The sequence below is a fragment of the Schistocerca serialis genome, chromosome 2 (genome assembly GCF_023864345.2).
Source record: "Schistocerca serialis cubense isolate TAMUIC-IGC-003099 chromosome 2, iqSchSeri2.2, whole genome shotgun sequence".
In the NCBI taxonomy this organism is placed as follows: Eukaryota; Metazoa; Arthropoda; class Insecta; order Orthoptera; family Acrididae; genus Schistocerca; species Schistocerca serialis.
The window spans coordinates 743437895-743457055 of NC_064639.1; positions in this window are offsets into that span (position 1 = coordinate 743437895).

The window sequence follows — 19161 nt, forward strand, 5'->3', positions numbered from 1 at the left end:
CGTGCAGGACCGGGAAGCAATGGTACCCGTCACTCTTCGAGGAAGGCCTGTACATTACTCGCAATACATGGCCGAGCATTGCCCTGTTGAAATGTGGCCTGTTGAGATGCCTGAAGCGAGGGGAGTATCTCAGGCTCCACACCCGCCGTTAGGTACCGGTTGCTGTTCAAGGTGCCCGCAATACGTACGAGGCGAGATCGATTGCTGTAACCCATGGCGCTCCAGACCATCACACCTGGTATTTGTCGGCTATGCCGCTCCACAATGCAGGTGCGCTCACCATGGTGCCACCAGACGGGTATGCGGCCATCACTGTAGAACACGTTGAAGCGGGACTCATCCGAAAAGACAAGCACTCAGCACTACAGTGACGGTGTTACGGTGTTGCAGTCGGAGGAGCTTGTGGTTTCAGGACAATAGAAGCCGACGTAATGGCATGCGTGCAACCAACCCAACCTGCAGCAGACGGCGACGAATCGTCGATGCAGACAAGTTCACACCTGTTGCAGTGCTGCAGCAACGAGCCAATACTGTGGATGACTCTGTACGATCCGTAATGGCCATACGGACAAGGTGTCGGTCACCCCGTGCTGTGGTCATTTTCCATGGTCCAGTTCCCGGCGCTGCGTACGACCTTCTTCTTTCCACTGCTTCCACACACGTATCACTGTCGTCGCAGCATTCCCTGTGCGAACCGAAATGTCACGGCATGACAACCCCGTTTCCCGGAGACCGATCATTTTGCCCCGTTCGAACTCGCTCACTTGCCGATATAGCTCCCTTTGACGTCGACGAGGCATACTGGCACTCACTGTACTGTTTCCACCTTGTGTGACAGCTCTGCATCGACTACACTTGGTGCAACAGCGACCCAGTCGGACCAACACGAGAGGGTTCTGCTCGGCCTACGTGTACCCCTTCTCGCTGCAAAAAGTATCACGTATTGCTTGCACACCCGTCGCCACTTCCTCCAAGTGTGGTGCTATGCGGGTAATCCCTTTTCGGTGTTGCACTTCTCACAAATGGCAGTGTATTTATAGCCCATTGTCACAAATTATATTGGTTATTAGTTGAGGTTCGCCACTATGCAAACATCCATTTCAGTCGTTTCTATAAACTAAAATGTATATTAACTGCGGAGCATGATCTGTAATAATATTAGTGTTGTTTATTGTATGATTAGCAGAGTAGTTTAGTGTATGATTAGCAGGATAGTCGGATAAATGCATTTGAGTGGCTTTATTATTATGTGATTGAGTGCTACAGCAAATTACGTTAAATTACATCATTATCAATACCTACTAGTACATCAGCCTTTCAACTGTCGAGAATGTTTTCTTTCTTTCTGACTTAAGGTTAACATTTAGTGGGCACAAAAGTAAAATTTCATTGGCATGTGTTCCTATAAATTTGTTCTAATACGTCGTTGTGTAGTCCGATGAATTCACGCTCACATGTTTTAATAAAACAGAATAATTTACTAGCAAATCCCGACTGCAGGCAACGGCCCTGCCGCAGTGGATACACTGGTTCGCGTGAGATCACCGAAGTTAAGCGCTGTCGGGCGTCGGGCATCCAAGCCGCCCTGTGCTGTTTCCATTTTTCGGGGTGCACTGAACCTCGTGAAGCTAACTGAGGAGCTACTCGACCGAATAGTAGCGTCTCCGGTCAAAGAAAACCATCATAACGACCGGTAGAGCTGTGTGCTGACCACACGCCGCATCCTCAACCGAGGATGACACGGCCCTCGGATGGTACCGATGGGCCCCTTGTGGCCTGAAGACGGAGTGCTAGGGGGGAGGGGGGGGGGGGGGAAGCTAAACGTTATAGACCCTATCACCAAGGCGGCGCGAAAATCTAAACTACATAGCTGGATTAGGAGGCAGCATATAGAACACTGGAATAAAACCCAGAAAGAAAATCACGGTAGGTTAATGGGCTAATGATGCCGAAACCATGTTTGAAGTGGTGTTACACAATCCTGGGCTTGAACAGGAAGCAGGTTAAACTTATGGCAGTCCTACAGACTGGCCATGGAAACTTCAACGCGATAGAAATAGTGTAAATGCAGACCATGTGGTACGGGAAATGTAATGACACCATATTTAAACTTGCGGGGTGGAGCACTGAGGGTCAAAGGACACAAAATATTTGGGTAACTAATAGGCTACCCTTTAAGGAAACCTGGCGGGATACACGAACTTGCGGTTTTGGACATAAATCTCATACCACTTAAAATTCTCCCTTCAGTTCAATAAATATTTTGATACACATAGTATATATCTCATACAACACTTCGCATACAGAATATAAAAATAATTAGTTAATATATATAAATTTTTGAGATAAAAAATATAGTCCTCTTTAGGTACCATTTTCTCAAAAAGTATAAATGCTATTCATATGAAAATGTGGTTAGTGTATGTTATATCCTTGAGAGGCCTGGAAAGAATAATGTTTGCAGCACAAATTGTTCATCGTTATAATAATTTTGTTTGATAAATTATTTGAAGTATTTTATTGTTTCGCTCACACGAAGCATCATACAATCCTTAAGTTGGGGGACATATGGTGTGAATTGACTAAAGTAATTTTGCCAAATATCATAGTTGTTTTTGACAACAACAAAATGTAGGTTTTGGCAATACTCATTTAAAGAAATATTCTTATTGCTGTTGGTAACAAAAACAATCAGATCACTGCAGTTCAATAATTATTTTGATTTGGACCTAGACACGCGGAGTGGCCGCGCCGTTTGAGGCGCCATGTCACGGATTGCGTGGCCCCCTCCGCCGGAGGTTCGAGTCCTCCCGCGGGCACGGGTGTGTGCGTTGTTCGTAGCATAAGTTAGTTTAAGTAGTGTATATGACTAAGGACCGATGACCTCGGCAGTTCGTCCCTTAGGAATTCACACACCTTTGAACGTTTTAACGTCTGATTTGGACCCTGATGCCGTTCTTGGCTGCATTGGAGTCCTTCCTTAATTCTGGCCACCTTTGAAAAGGCCGCTGCTGCTCGATCTGCATAAAAGACTCGCTGCTTATCAATCTAGCGAAGAACTCCGGTAGTGTTCGTTCCTGACTTTATTCCAAGTTCAAAGGAAACTTCTGTCCTGTTTGTAGCACCACTATAGAAGCACAAAGTTGCATCATACACTCCAGCCTGCGTATCTTTCACTTCAACCAACACAGTTCTTGGCAGACGCTGCCGTATACAGTTGCTGAAGCTTCCACTCAAGCTCTGGCTTCATAAGTAAAGGCAGTTTTGCATCAACTTCTCTTAACTCAGTTCCTTATACAGAGGTTTCATTGTCTGAACGCCAGCATACTGATGTGAGTGATTATGCTAGTACGCTTCGAAAGTAACTGCTGTTCATTGAAAACCACACCAAAATTCACTTCCTTTAATTCGTAGAGAGTGTTGAGGTTTTGCATCTGCTGAAGAACTCTGCAACAAGGAAGCCCATATTAGAGCTTTCCTGGCTTCTGAATTTATTTATTTGTCTGTAAGTTGCCTAGCCGCACTAAGTACCTCGTTTTCTCTAAATTTTTGCACTCTTAGTTGTGTAGCTGTGGCCTCAGATTTAATAGCTTTGTTACCATTCATTTTTGGGCTTGCTCTAGACTCTCAAATTTTACTATTTCGGCTCCATCACCATAGGGCTTTGACTCATTGCCCTTTGTGTCAGCCGAGGTATTGTAAGTAATGTATACTACGTACACGTATCAATCGTCTGAAAATTTCCACAGCATCCTGGAGCTCCGTAGCTCCACTAAATCCAACACATTTTGTGTCACATTTATGATTACGTTATTACTACAACCTCGACAGGTGTTTTCCAAGACCTCTACATGAATAACTCTACCGGCATCAAATTATGTGGCACCAGCAACACCATGAAGAGAGGGATGCCTACATTTCTGCACGTCCCATCGACAACTACGCCAAGATCTTTGACTCCATCATTCCTTGACACGCCTTCTTATGCAGCAATTCTTATACTACCTTCACTTATCTTTCAATTTCTTAAAATTATATCACAGTAATCAGAAAACTTGGATGATCGTGATGAGAAATCCAGAATTCTACACAGCAGCTCCGTACTACACTGTCCTTTGTCAAAGCACCTCATGTCGCAAACCATTCTTAAATTTAAATCACAGTATCTGTGTCTTGTAGGCTCTGAAGTTCTTATTGAATTAGATGAACTGAAAATTTTACAATTAGTCAGCAGCTTGCTACAGAATCCTAACTTAACACTTTTATTCTCTATTATGTCCCAAGAATTTGCAGCTGAACGGTATTTACAACTATTATTATTGTTTACAAATGTAGAATCAAGATTAATACTATTAATGACATTACTACTATTTACTGACTGGGGTTCAACGATAGCCCTATTTACGTTTTCATTCAAATTACGAAGCTTGTTTTTTCACGTGCTAGATGGCGAAGCAAGATCATGTGAACCTAGTATTTCTGGTAACACAGTAGTATTTTTATTTCATTTACCTTGACTAGATGCTGCCTCTTCTTTAGTTTTCGGGTGCGTATTACCTGGAAATTTTCGTTTTGGAAGCCCTTTCTTAGCCGTGGCACTATGAAAGACAAAATAAGGCCACACGGAAAACATAGATCACAGCACTACTTCAAACACAACAACCTTCTCTTTACGAGCTGGAAAAGAGGTTGAAGATGCCACACTGAAACAAATGAACATCGTGATGCGTAAAACAAGATAGCCCCACGTCTCACATATAAACAAAATTTCCACCATTTACCGGCGGTGATCTTCCACTTTAAAGGAAGAGTCCTGGAAAATGGGTGATTAAAAAGGGATGCCTTCGTAATTAAGTTATTGTTTTCGTGATAAAGATTTTAGCATAAGACCACTAATACACTCCTGGCCATTAATATAGCTGCACCATGTAGATGACGTGCTACAGACGCGATATTTGACAGGAAGAAGATGCTGTGATATGCAAATGATTAGCTTTTCAGAGCATTCACACGAGGTTGGTGTCGGTGGCGACACTTACAACGTGCTGACATGACGAAAGTTTCCAGCCGATTCCTCATACACAAACAGCGGTCGACCGGCGTTGCCTGGTGAAACTTTGTTGTCAAGCCTCGTGTAAGGAGGAGAAATGCGTACCATCACGTTTCTGACTTTGATAAATGTCGGATTGTAGCCTATCGCGATTGCGGATTATCGTATCACGACATTGCTGCTCGCGTTGGTCGAGATGCAATGACTGTTAGCAGAATATGGAATCGGTGGTTTCCGGAAGGTAATACGGATCCCAACGGCCTCGTATCATTAGCAGTCGAGACGACAGGCATCTTATCCGCATGGTTGTAACGGATAGTGCAGCCACGTCTCGATCCCTGAGTCAACAGATGGGGACGTTTGCAAGACAACAACCATTTGCACGAACAGTTCGACGACGTTTGCAGCAGCATGGACTATCAGCTCGGACACCATGGCTGCGGCTACCCTTGACGCTGCATCACAGACAGGAGCGCCTGCGATGGTGTACTCAACGACGAACCTGGGTGCACGAATGGCAAAACGTCATTTTTTCGGATGAATCCATGTTCTTTTTACAGCATCATAATGGTCGAATGGTCGCATCCGTGTTTGGCGACATCGCGGTGAACGCACATTGGAAGCGTGTATTCGTCATCGCCATACATTGAAAACGTCTGATCATTGGTGGCCAAGCAACTAGCTTGTCACAATACGCCAGTCACTACTCTTGATTAACTGTGGTATCGTGTTGAAGCTGCATGGGCAGCTGTACCTGTACACGCCATCCAAGCTCTGTTTGACTCAATGCCCAGGCGTATCAAGGCCGTTATTACGGCCTGAGGTGGTTATTCTGGGTACTGATTTCTCAGGATCTATGCACTCAAATTGCTTGAAAGTGTAACCACATGTCAGTTCTAGTATAATTTATTTGTCCAATGAATACTCGTTTATCATCTGCATTTCTTCTTGGTGTAGCAACTTTAGTGGCCAGTAGTGTATTAGGAACAGGGATTATGTTCCTGATGTTAGTGATTGTATGTTAAAATATTTATAACGCCACCTCTCTTCCTTAAGATGCACAACAATAAAAATTATGTTGTTAGTTATGAAAATAGGCGCAATAAAGTGGACATTATCTAGCACAGAAAAGAATTGAGATTTTTTTACGCTGGAATCTCAGAACGCTATTTTTCGTCATGTGTTATCCGATGCCCTTAAGGGTATATTTGACTTTTATTGAATGATACGGAGAAATACAGCACTACAAACTTAGTTTCTGGGAGGGGAACGTGGGGCTATGACCACTGTTGTTTTGTCTCCCTTGGTTAATATATAAAATAAAATAAAATCAGCGCAATATGTGAGTATCGAATTACGAAGGAGCTATGAAAACATCAAAGTGATTCAGCAATAACATTTTTATGATCGTTGCATCTTATTCAAGTGCTAAAATACGCAAATTTCTTTGTTGTGAAATGCAGCTGGATTGTTTCCCCCAAGAAAGTTGATGTCATAAATAATTTTAGGAGCTCTATAGCTCGGTAACATTCAATAACGTTACTGAGATCCACGTTAGGTGCATATAGAACACTTTTAATGCTTTGTTCAATTAGATATCACAATTTTCATGCATATTTCACTCGCCACTGTACAGTGCTTTGTAGAGGAATCTTTATAGCATTGTTAGCAATCTTTATTCATTTCCTGTACTGATTCTGAGCGAGGTAAAATTACTTTAAATTCCTGTGTATAATTCCGCAATCTCCTTCATTGCATCTATATATCAAACGTTGTTATTCCTTTGTATTAGGCCATGAAGTAACTTTCGAGTTATAGTACATCCTATATAGCAACTAACAATGAATTAAAGAAGTACCTCTTAATAGCATACAGCTAGTTAAACTAACCAGAATGGTTGAAATATACAGAAAGACTGAAAATAATCCGCAGTGTATTTCTAACTCTACAATTATTCCGTCAAGAACTGTGGGACAATACATCAAGCTCACTAAATTATAATATCTTTGAACTATATTTTTGATATGTTTTCCCTCCTGAACTAAATATAAAAGTATCTCCACAATTTTTGGAGGGCAAGGAAAATAACCAAAATGGTAAAGTACATGTGAATGGCAAAATGCACGTTAAGAGAATCTAGATCCTTGGTTTGGGAATGTTATCAGTAACACTCTTGTACTGACTAAAATATGATTTGGTTCAGAAAACTTGTATATGATCGTTTTCTTGTTATGACAGCTCTGTAATCAGAAGTACAGTCTTCTTGAAAGTAACTTTAATTTATATAAACTGAGGGAATATGTAAGCAACTAGTGTTGGATGTGACATTTAGATATTACCGAAAACATCAACCGTTGCCGCTACAAGGTACACTGATTGTCATCAGGAATGAATTAGTAGTACCGGGTGACGTTCTGTGTTACGGCCACTCAATTAATCTAATATCTACTCTTGTTTATAGCTCTCCTTTCACGGAATCGAAGTGGTTTATGTTGCAGCTTATTCTCCGGAACCCCACTGCCATTTCGAATGGTACTTTTGGACTCTGACCATTTCTTCTACCTGTAATTGCATCCTTGTGTCCTCACTTCTGTTTTATTCCTTAGTCAGACCACTGAACTAACGTTATTTATTTTTGCTTTGTTCATTGAGGCTGAGATGCCACATCTACTCCAAGTTTAAAACCTCTTTTTCTCTGATAATCCCTGCTTCACTAATATGCGACTTGCAGAAATAGTATCAAATGGTCTTGCCGTGCACCGAAGATTCTACATGCTCAATCGTTTCATTGCAACGCTGCTGTACATTAATGCCGCTGGAGTAATCGTGAGAGCCCGGAACTGGGGAACTGTAGCATCACCGTTATTCAGTACATTTGAGATTGTATCATCGATGGGCGTTCAGTTCGTCAGTAGAGGCAACGAGCGGGCCATTCAAGTCGTTATCACAGCAATGACGGAGCCATTTGGGGAGCTTAGCGTGATGGCGAATGGTTTATTGGCTATTGAAGCTCCCGGAAATGGGTTTCCTGTATCGCCGCTGCACTTTTCCCACTGCCAGATACGGGATGTGTAGCTGCGTCACTTGGCGCCGATAGCGGGATTTATTCCCTTTGTGTCGCCCTCGGGTTCTCCGATCAGTGCTGTAGCAGTCACGCACCAAGCTCTCCTTGTACTTCTAGCTCTAACGTGGACATCCCAATTGCATCGTGGCCGTATGCAAATTTCCTTTCTGTTTCCCAATTTTTACAATCATCACAAAGACGGCAAGTTATGACTTCAAAACTTCTCAGCGGCGAAATTTCTGTTGGAGCCATGGTGACGCATTACTGGAAGGAACGAGTAATCTACTGATAGAATTTTGACCGTATTTCGTCCCTCTGACATAATGAATCCGTGTGGTAAACTGGAATTCGACTCGAGTTCTTTGTCTTTCTCGATATATCGTTTGTTTCCGTTCCTAGTTAGTGGCAGTCTTTCTCTCATTCTCTGCGAACACAACCCTATCCTCCAACTCCGGTACAAGTAGTGTTTAAGCGGTGTAAATATTTCATGTCATAACTGCATTTCCGACATACCGGGTGACCAAAAAGTCAGTATAAAATTGAAAACTGAGTAAACCACGGAATAATGTAGATAGAGAGATACAAATTGAAACAAATGCTTGGAATGACATAGGGTTTTATCAGAACCAAAAAAATATAAACGTTCAAAAAATGTCCGACAGATGGCGCTTCATGTGATCGGAATAGCAATAATTAGCATAACAAAGTAAGACAAAGCAAAGGTGATGTTCTTTATAGTAAATGCTTAATATGTCCACCACCATTCCTCAACAATAGCTGTAGTCGAGGAATAATGTTGTGAACAGCACTCTAAAGCACGTCCGGAGTTATGGTGAGGGATTGGCGTCGGATTTTTCTTTCAGCATCCCTACAGATGTCGGTCGATCACGAAATACCTGTGACTTCAGGTAACCCCAAAGCCAATAATCGCCCAGACTGAGGTCTGGTGACCTGGGAGGCCAAGCATGGTGAAAGTGGCGGCTGAGCACACGATCATCACCAATCGACGCGCGCAAGAGGTCTTTCACGCGTCTAACAATTCTGGTTTTTTTTTGTTCTAATAAAACCCCATGTCATTCCAAGCATGTATGTCATTTTTTACCTCTCTATCTACATTATTACGTGGTTTATTAATTTTTCAAATTTGTACTGACTTTATGATCACCCGGTATACCAGACAATTTTATGTCTGTAGATCATCATTCGGAAGCTATGATGTTATTCAAAGTTTCGCTCTCTCACGATTATAGTCCACCATCGTTGACACGTTTTCTAACCCATGAGTATGTGTCTCAGAAGCTCTTTTATATATTTTTGTCGTGGCGTGTTGGCCTAGCCGGAAAGCTAACTGGTAAAAAATTAGGTTTCAGAAGAAACCGCAACAATTGAAGTGCTGTATACTTAGGTGCTCGTAATTGGCAAAGAAGTAAGGAAAGCTAAAATTAGTAGTAAAAACCGCAGCAATACCGATCAAGGCCACGAGAGCAATAATTGTAATTAAGAAACTGTAAACTCTGCGTACCATATGCTGTGGAACTCTACCCAAAAGTTCACATTCATTCTCGTAAAATGAAATTAGTAATCGTTAGCCTGGAGAATCAGTTCTCACTCTAGTTACAATGTTGTAAGTGATAGGAATTTCTGAACATATTGTACTGGAAAATAAACTCGGCGGCTTTGAAAAATGAGACGTTATTTTACTTGCTGCTTCGAAAAAATTGAGTGATGGATTTGTGATTCCGTAACCGACCTGGAGCGAAGCCTCACAAAGTGTACTTCCGTAATGAGTGGACATTTTTCCGGCTGGCTCAGGGAAACTACCCACAGTCCCAAACTGCAGAACCACCATGCGATCCACCAGAAGGACTCGAGAGAGTTGTGGCCGGAGGATTCCTTAATACAGCTCAGTCATGGGTGTCGAAACGCTAGTGACTTGCAACGGGAGCAGTTTTACGTAGTCGGGTGATTTACATTTCTGAAACATGATAACAGGTTTACTCCATTTACTGTCTCTCGACCAGTATGTTCACGCCATTCATATACGGAATGCGTTGCCGATAATATCCTGTACTAAAAATTTTATCACACAACAATGTTAAATGGCGTCAGGTACGCTTTGTTCTGTTACAGGTTCTCAAGTACTGTCACGACACTGAGTTCTATGATGGTATGTATTCATAATTCTTGTAAAGAGAAATTGGAAGGGACAACTGAGACCTGCAGAAATGTCCGGGAAAAGTGCATCGAGATGGTACCAGTAGCGGACACCACTCAAACACTGGCATATTAAACGGTTCCAATTCCATCGAAATTAAAATTATGAGGGAATTTCGTTAATATGAAAATAATAAATCATGAGTATGAGATTGAAACAAAGCCACATAGGTCGACTATCTGATCGGAAGTATCCGGGGACCATGTAATACGGAACTGACCAGTACATCTCAGGAGTGGTGGACTCCCCGGTATAAAAGAGGTGGGGAATTTTGCGCTGTTAGCAGAAAAGCAGGAAGTGCAGAATAGGTCGATCAAGAGAGGTCGGCGACTTGGAACGTGGACTGGTTGTTCGACGCCACTGGCAGTGGATGATTGGAAATGAGTGATTCGGAGCGATGAATGAATCTATACACTGTGGCATTCCTATGGAAGGGTTTGAGTCAGCGTATGCATGGAGAACTTTACACGCATCATATGCAGTGCCAGCCCTGAAGTAAACGGAATTTGGTGTTAGACTATCAGGGTATTTTTAGTGGTTAGGTTGTGGCGCCCTTATTGAGCTTAAGAAAACACTAAATGCGGAAGAATGAATACATTTTACAGCATTTTGGGCTGTGTATAACAGTCGAACAGTTCGGAGGCGCTGATGGTTTGTATAGGCATGACAACGCACACTGTCATGAAGAAGCATGTGACAGGCGATCGTCTGTGGGCAGTAACATTCGTGAAGTGTAGTCGCCTTCCCAGAGGCCATACCTGAATCCATTGTAACACATTTGTCGTGCGTTACGTCGCCCGACAACTCACCGCTCTACTTCACTGTCTTCTGTGGTTTCGTCTTTTGAAGAAGAGTGGCTGCATTCCTCCTCAGATATTCAGACACCTCGTTGAAAGTGTCCCCAGCGCTGTTTATGCCGTAAGAAAGGTGAAGGCTGGGCGCCCCCAAATTAATGTCCACCAATAGGTCTCTGGATACTTTTGATCAGATGGATGCTTAACGTTTTGTGACAGTCACATCGTTTGTGAAGTACTGATAGCTGAACAAACATTTACATAAATCATGCCACCTAAGAGCTTATCTGGACATAAAAATCCAACTGAAATGGAACTGGCTCTCGGAGTTACGTGACGTGTAACGTTCTATAGTGGTTCCTGCCTGTACAGGGTAGTCAGAAACCATCTTGGGAGGTTGCGCCGGAAATGATTATTAAGAAAAAACTTCGATACGTTGCGCCATTTCCGAGTTACGAGGGTGAGTCAAATGAAAACCTTAAATTTGTAATAACAAATCGAAAATTCGCGCCCTTATCTTGTAAGCTGTTAAGCGTGCAACAAACAGCGTGCAGAATGGCCTTTAGGTGGCAGCATAGTGCAGATGCACATATACCGTCGCAGTAACAGTATAAAGATGGCCGCCCCACTTGCGACTTGCATCAGGGAAGAACAGCGTTCCGTTATTCGGTTTTTGCGTAGTGAGGGTGTGAAACCTATTGAAATTCATCGAAGAATGGAGGTTCAGTACGGTGATGCATGTTTGTCACAGCAGCAAGTCTACGAATGGAGTAGGAAGTTAGCAAATGGTGTGACTTCAGTGGAAGATGCTCCTCGTCCAGGTCCGGCACAACGAGTTGTGACTCCACAGAACATTGCAACAGGTGAAGCCATAGTGAAGGAAAGCAGCCGAGTGACACTGAATGACATTGCAGCATGTTTATGCAGGTTGGTGTCAGCAGGTGTCCTTTTGCAACATGACAATGCAAGGCCCCACACTGCCGGTACAACAGTTGCAACAATCACAGACCTGCATTTTGAGTGCCTTCCTCATCCACCATACTCACCAGATTTTGCCCCAAGTGATTTCCATATGTTTGGACCACTCAAAGACACAATGGGAGGAAAGATGTTCCGTTTTGATGCAGAGGTACGCCACTCGGTGCATGAGTGGTTGTGCGGTCTACCAAAAGAATTTTTTTCTAAAGGAATTTATGCACTTTGTAAGCGCTGGAGGACCTGCATTGTGCGTGGGGGAGATTATGTTGAAAAGTGAAAAGGCTTTGTACCACTTCTGCACAATAAACAATATTTGAAAAAATATTTGAGGTTCAAATGGTTCAAATGGCTCTGAGCACTATGGGACTCAACTGCTGAGGTCATTAGTCCCCTAGAACTTAGAAGTAGTTAAACCTAACTAACCTAAGGACATCACAAACATCCATGCCCGAGGCAGGATTCGAACCTGCGAGCGTAGCGGTCTTGCGGTTCCAGACTGCAGCGCCTTTAACCGCACGGCCACTTCGGCCGGCCAAAATATTTGAGGTTTTAATTTGACTCACCCTCGTATTTATCAGTAGAGTTATCCAATCGAGTCGTCGTGTGCGCAGTTTCAAGCCCTTGCACGCACTAAAATGCGGTAATGCACAGACATCTAAAGGTCCGTGAATTATTCCTTGTTCTATGAAGAGTACTAGTTAAAAATGTGCTTTTTTCGGAAGTGATACATTTACTCTAGGTGAGCAAAAAATGGTTCAAATGGCTCTAAGCACAATGGCACTTAACATCTGAAGTCACCAGTCTCCTAGACTTAGAACTACTTAAACCTACCTAACCAACCTAAGCTTTTGTATCTCCATCCATTTAGCAGGATGTCTCTGGGACGACGGCCGTTTACTATCGTGACAAAAAATAAAAACACCTACAGCCGTCCTTATGATTTTATTTTATTTTGTCCCTACCAGTTTCGACGCTTCATTGCGTAATCTTCAGGATGTTTTGGTGCGGTACATGTTGATGTTCAAATGTGTGTGAAATCTTATTGGACGTAACTGCTAAGGTCATCAGTCCCTGAGCTTACACAATACTTAACGTAAATTATCTTAAGGACAAACACACACCCTTGCCCGAGGGAGGACTCGAACCTCCGCCGGGATCAGCCGCACAGTCCATGACTGCAGCGCATCAGACCGCTCGGCTAATCCCGCGCGGCATTACAGGTTGATACGATCCCCATGCACAACCCATCAGTTGCTAGCATTACTGGATTCTCAGAAAATGTGTCAGCACTCCAACAATCAAGTTGGTAGGTTGACAATTCATTGTTGGAGTGCTGACTCATTATCTGCGAATCCAGTAATGCTGGCAACTGATGGGTTATGCATGGGGATCGTATCAACCTGTACCGCATAAAAACAGCCTGAAGATGACGCAATGAAGCGTCGAAACGGGTAGCGACAAAATAAAATAAAATCATAAGGACGGCTGTAGGTGCTTTTATTTTTTGTCACGATAACTACCCTAAGGACATCACACACATCCATGCCCGAGGCAGGATTCGAACCTGCGACCGTAGCAGCAGCGCGGTTCCGGACTGATGCGCCTAGAACCGCCCTGCCCGCGGTGAGCAAAAGCTACGTTTGTTCGGAGCGAAACCAAGAAAATGTCCGGCGATACTGTCTGCGGCAGCTGCTTGAAACTGCACGCCCGACGATCTGATTGGCTAACTTCAAAGTTAAATAACTCGGAAAAGGCGCATCGTGTCGAATTTTTCTCTCAACAAGTGTTTCTCAGTCCAACCTCCCCTTCAACCCAAACACAGGCTTTTCAAAATGTTTCTGACCTCCTTTTGTGTCGGTGTGTGAGCTGCAGTAAAGAGAACCTAATATGGTGAGAATCACCATTTTGTGGCCGAGTGGACTCCCTCCTCCCCGCTCGCGTGTCATTAGGTCGGCGCTTGCAGGACACACGCCGGCGCGGGGTCAGGCCGGTGCGGCGGACGCGGCTGTAGGGGCGGGCTGCGCCGCAGACGCAGGCTGCACCGGCCGCGCGCGCCCTAATGAGAATGTAACGACGCTAATCGGAGGGGCCGCTGCGCTCGTTGGCGCCACGGCCGGCCCGGAACAGCCGCACTGCTAATGTGGCCGGCCGCCGCGGCTCCGGCCATCGGGTGGGCAGAGTGCAGACCTGACTGCATCCCACCGGCTGCCTGCCAGCACCGCGTGACTAGGCCCTGGGCACTTTCATTACCAGCTGGCTTCTCATATAATGACGTGAACTTCGGTAGTCTTCTTATTGCAAAACAGATAAACCGAATTTATAAAAGTGTCTAATTTCCTCTTTCACTTTTCACGGTTGGTATTAACGAAATCTGGCTCAGAGGTTGATTTGAAGCGGAATGATCATACAAAATTAATTGTTGGTAAGGCGGGTACCAGGTTGAGATTCATTGGGAGAGTCCTTAGAAAATGTAGTCCGTCAACAAAGGAGGTGGCTTACAAAACACTCGTTCGACCTATACTTGAGTATTGCTCATCAGTGTGGGATCCGTACCAGATCGGGTTGACGGAGGAGATAGAGAAGATCCAAAGAAGGGCGGCACGTTTCGTCACAGGGTTATTTGGTAAGCGTGACAGCGTTACGGAGATGTTTAGCAAACTCAAGTGGCAGACTCTGCAAGAGAGGCGTTCTTCCCGCGAACCATACGCGACAGGAACAGGAAAGGAAGGTAACGATAGTGGCACGTAAAGTGCCCTCCGCCACACACCGTTGGGTGGCTTGCGGGGATTAAATGTAGATTTACAGTAACTCTCTTCCTGCTGTTTCATATTCAACTCTTTTTCTTTTCCGATTCTCATTCGGGATGACGACGGTTCAGTTTGCCAGCCGTAGTTTTTATAAATCGCTTAAGGCAAACGGTTCAAATGGCTCTGAGTACTATGGGAGTTAACATCTGACGTCATCAGTCCCCTAGAACTTAGAACTACCTAAACCTAACTAACCTAAGGACATCACACACATCCATGCCCGAGGCAGGATTCGAACCTGCGACCGTTGCTGTCGCGCGGTTCCAGACTGAAGCGCCTATAACCGCTCTGCCACCGCGGCCGGCTTAAGGAAAATACTAGGATTGTTTGTATGAAAGGCACGTCACATTTCCTTCGTCAGCCATAGACTGTGCTCCAAGTTTAATGATCCGTTCGTCCGTGCGATAGCAAAGACTAATCAACGTTAATTTCCTTACTATTTACTATCTCTGAAGTGAAAGTGGTGTTTTGTTTGTGTCTTACGGCTTTGCGACTAAGACAAGCAACGAATCCTGAACTTGTTCGATAAACCACGTACATAACTTTGCCAAATGCGTGAGACGTCATTGTCAATACGCCGCATACAAACTGCAAACTGTCTGACTGGTCAGATACACGATACACAGCAAGAAGGGCTCTATGATCTACTTTGATAACAGGAAATGATAAATAAACTGCCACTCATCAATGGAGATACTATCGAAGATAGTGCTGCTAAAGCAGAGTCACTAAACACAGCCTTCCGAAATGCCTTCACCAGAAAAAGATGAAATAAATATTCCAGAATTCGAATCGAGAACAGCTGCCAACATGAGTAACGTAGTAGTAAATATCCTGGGAGTAGTGAAGCAACTTAAATCACGTAATAGAAGCAACTATTCTGGTCCAGACTGTAAACCAATTAGGGTCCTTTCGGAGTATGCTGCTGCGTTAGCTCCATAGTTAACAATCATATACAACCATTCGCTCGACGAAAGATCCGTACCAAAAGACTGGAAAGTTGCACAGGTCACACCAATATTCAAGAAAGGTAGTAGAAGTAATCCACTAAATTACGAGCCCATATCGTTAACGTCGTAAGCATCAGGAATTTGGACAGGGGGATTCAAAAAGAATACCACAACTTTAAAAATGTGTATTTAATGAAAGAAACATAATATAACCTTCTGTTATACATCATTACAAAGAGTATTTAAAAAGGTTTTTTTCACTCAAAAACAAGTTCAGAGATGTTCAATATGGTCCCCTCCAGACACTCGAGCAATATCAACCCGATACTTCAACTCGTTCCACACTCTCTGTAGCATATCAGGCGTAACAGTTTGGATAGCTGCTGTTATTTCTCGTTTCAAATCATCAATGGTGGCTGGGAGAGGTGGCCGAAACACCATATCCTTAACATACCCCCATAAGAAAAAATCGCAGGGGGTAAGATCAGGGCTTCTTGGAGGCCAGTGATGAAGTGCTCTGTCACGGACTGCCTGGCGGCCGATCCATCGCCTCGGGTAGTTGACGTTCAGGTAGTTGTGGACAGATAAGTGTCAATGTGGTGGCGCTCCATCCTGCTGAAATATGAATTGTTGTGCTTCTTGTTCGAGCTGAGGGAACAGCCAATTCTCTAACATCTCCAGAGAGTGTGGAACGAGTTGGAGTATCGGGTTGATATTGCTCGAGTGTCTGGAGGGGGCTATATTGAACATCTCTGAACTTGTTTTTGAGTGAAAAATAAACCTTTTTAAATAATCTTTGTAATTATGTATAACAGAAGGTTATATTATGTTTCTTTCATTAAATACACATTTTTAAAGTTGTGGTATTCTTTTTGAATCACCCTGTATATTGTATTCGAACATAATGAATTACCTCGAAAAAAAAAGGCCTATTGACACACAGTCAACATGGGTTTAGAATACATCTTTCCTCTGAAACACAACTAGCTCTTTATTCGCATGAAATGTTGAGTGATATGGACAAGGGATTTCAGACCGATTCCGTATTTCTGGATTTCCTGAAGGCTTTTGACACTGTACCACACAAGCGACTCGTAGTGAAATGGCGTTCTTATGGAATATCGTCTCAGTTATGTGACTGGATTTGTGTTTCCTGTCAGAGAGTCACGGTTCTTAGTAATTGGCTGAAAGTTATCGAGTACAACAGAAGTGATTCCTGGCGTTCCCCAAGGTAGTGTTACAGGCCCTTTGCTGTTCCTTACCTATATAAACAATTTGGGAGACAATCTGAGCAGCCGTCTTCGGTTCTTTGCAGATTAATCTGTTGTTTATCGACTAATAAAATCATTAGAAGATCAAAACAAACTGTAAAACGGTTTAGAAGAGATATCTGAATGGTGCGAAAAGTGGCCGTTGACGCTAAATAACGAAAGGTGTGAGGTCATCCACATGAGTGCTAAAAGGAACTCGTTAAACTTCGGTTACACGGTAAATCAGTCTAATCTAAAAGCCGTAAATTCAACTAAATACCTAGGTATTACAATTACGAACAACTAAAAGTGGAAGGAACACATAGAAAATGTTGTAGGCAAGGCTAACCAAAGACTGCGTTTTATTGGCAGGACACTTAGAAAATTTAACAGACCTACCAAGGAGGCTGCCTACAGTACGCTTGTCCGTCCTCTTTTAGAATACTGCTGCGTGATGTGGGAACCTTACCAGTTAGGACTGTTCAGAGTACATCGAAATATTTCAAAGAAAGGCAGCACGTTTTGTATTGTCACGAAATATCGGAGAGAGTGTCACAGAAATGATACAGGATTTGGGCTGGACATCATTAAAGAAAGGAGGTTTTCGTTGCGACGGAATCTTCTCACGAAATTCCAATCACTAACTTTCTTCTCCGAATGCGAAAATATTTTCTTGACACGGACCTTTATAGGGAGGAGCGATCACCACCATAAAATAAGGAAAATCAGAGCTCGTATGGAAAGATATAGGTGTTCATTCTTTCCGCTCGCTATACGAGATTGGAATAATAGAGAATTGTGAAAGTGGTTCGATGAAAGCTCTGTAACGCACTTAAATGTGATCTGCAGAGTATCCACGTAGATGTAGATGTAGATCTGGAGCAATATTCCTTTTCACTACGCTCTTCTATCCGGATAAGACGAATATTACGCATTCATATCGGGCTAGCACGTAAATTCTCCTGCTGTCTCAGGACCTATTGATGTTCGATAATGGACACATGCGGATTATGTCACAACCACCTCGCGAAGGAAGGCGGCAGCATCTTTTTTATTTAACTAATTAAAGCAGGACGTTAAACATAGTTTCATATCTATACTTCAATATGAGGATGTGTGATAATGTTTGTTAGGTATGATCAATCCGTCCGATGAAGAGCTAAACTTTGCGATCTTCATCATGTTGTTCCTAGAATAGTAAGCAGTAGGAATAATTATATTCAAATAAGGCTTCGTTCAACCAACAAGAAATTAGCTGCTCGTATTTCTTTGTTTTTCAATAGCAAAATAAAAGTAAATCTGTTCTCTTGTTAACCACTGAGGCACATACAAGTAGGAAGTCGCAAGATATTCCAAACTGCAGACCTTCGTTCATGAGTTTTCCAGAGACTTATCAGTGGATTATGAGTGCTTAATTTTAGAGACTCAACAGTGATACTTCTCTTCGCAATTTGCGAAGCTGTTCAGGTGTCACGGCTCTGTTTCAGGTGTGACTATGACAGCACAGCCCCCTGTTAGTCACTTGAAAGATTGCGGGAAATAACGGTTCTTGACATTACTCCCAGATGCCTGCAAGAGGTGCAGCCTTATAACGTTTTTCCAGCGAGACTGTATTCCAAATAGACGTCCATATGTACACGATGTTCTGTTAAACGCAAATGGGATGAACTCAACATATGCTTAGAATTCTGGATGACATGTTAAGAAAACATCGAAGAGGGTAGTTTTATGTACGATTACTATTTTAGGATAAATCACTACTTTACCATAAAGATGTTCAACATAATATTACTAGCTAGAATGGTGGGGAGGGGGGGGGAGGGAGGGGGGGGAGGGGGGGGGAGTAGGCTTTTGAACATGAGAGATTCGACAAAGGTTACTATCTTCTCTATGCTTATTAACAGAACACACGGAGTTTATCGACCTTTGCTTATCAGAAATAATTCTGTTAATTGAACATCTGCGTTCCTGTTCTCTTATATTCAACAGCTCGAACGACTTCATCTACACGCAAGACGGCTTCTTATCTCAATTTCGCACGGAGTTCGCATTA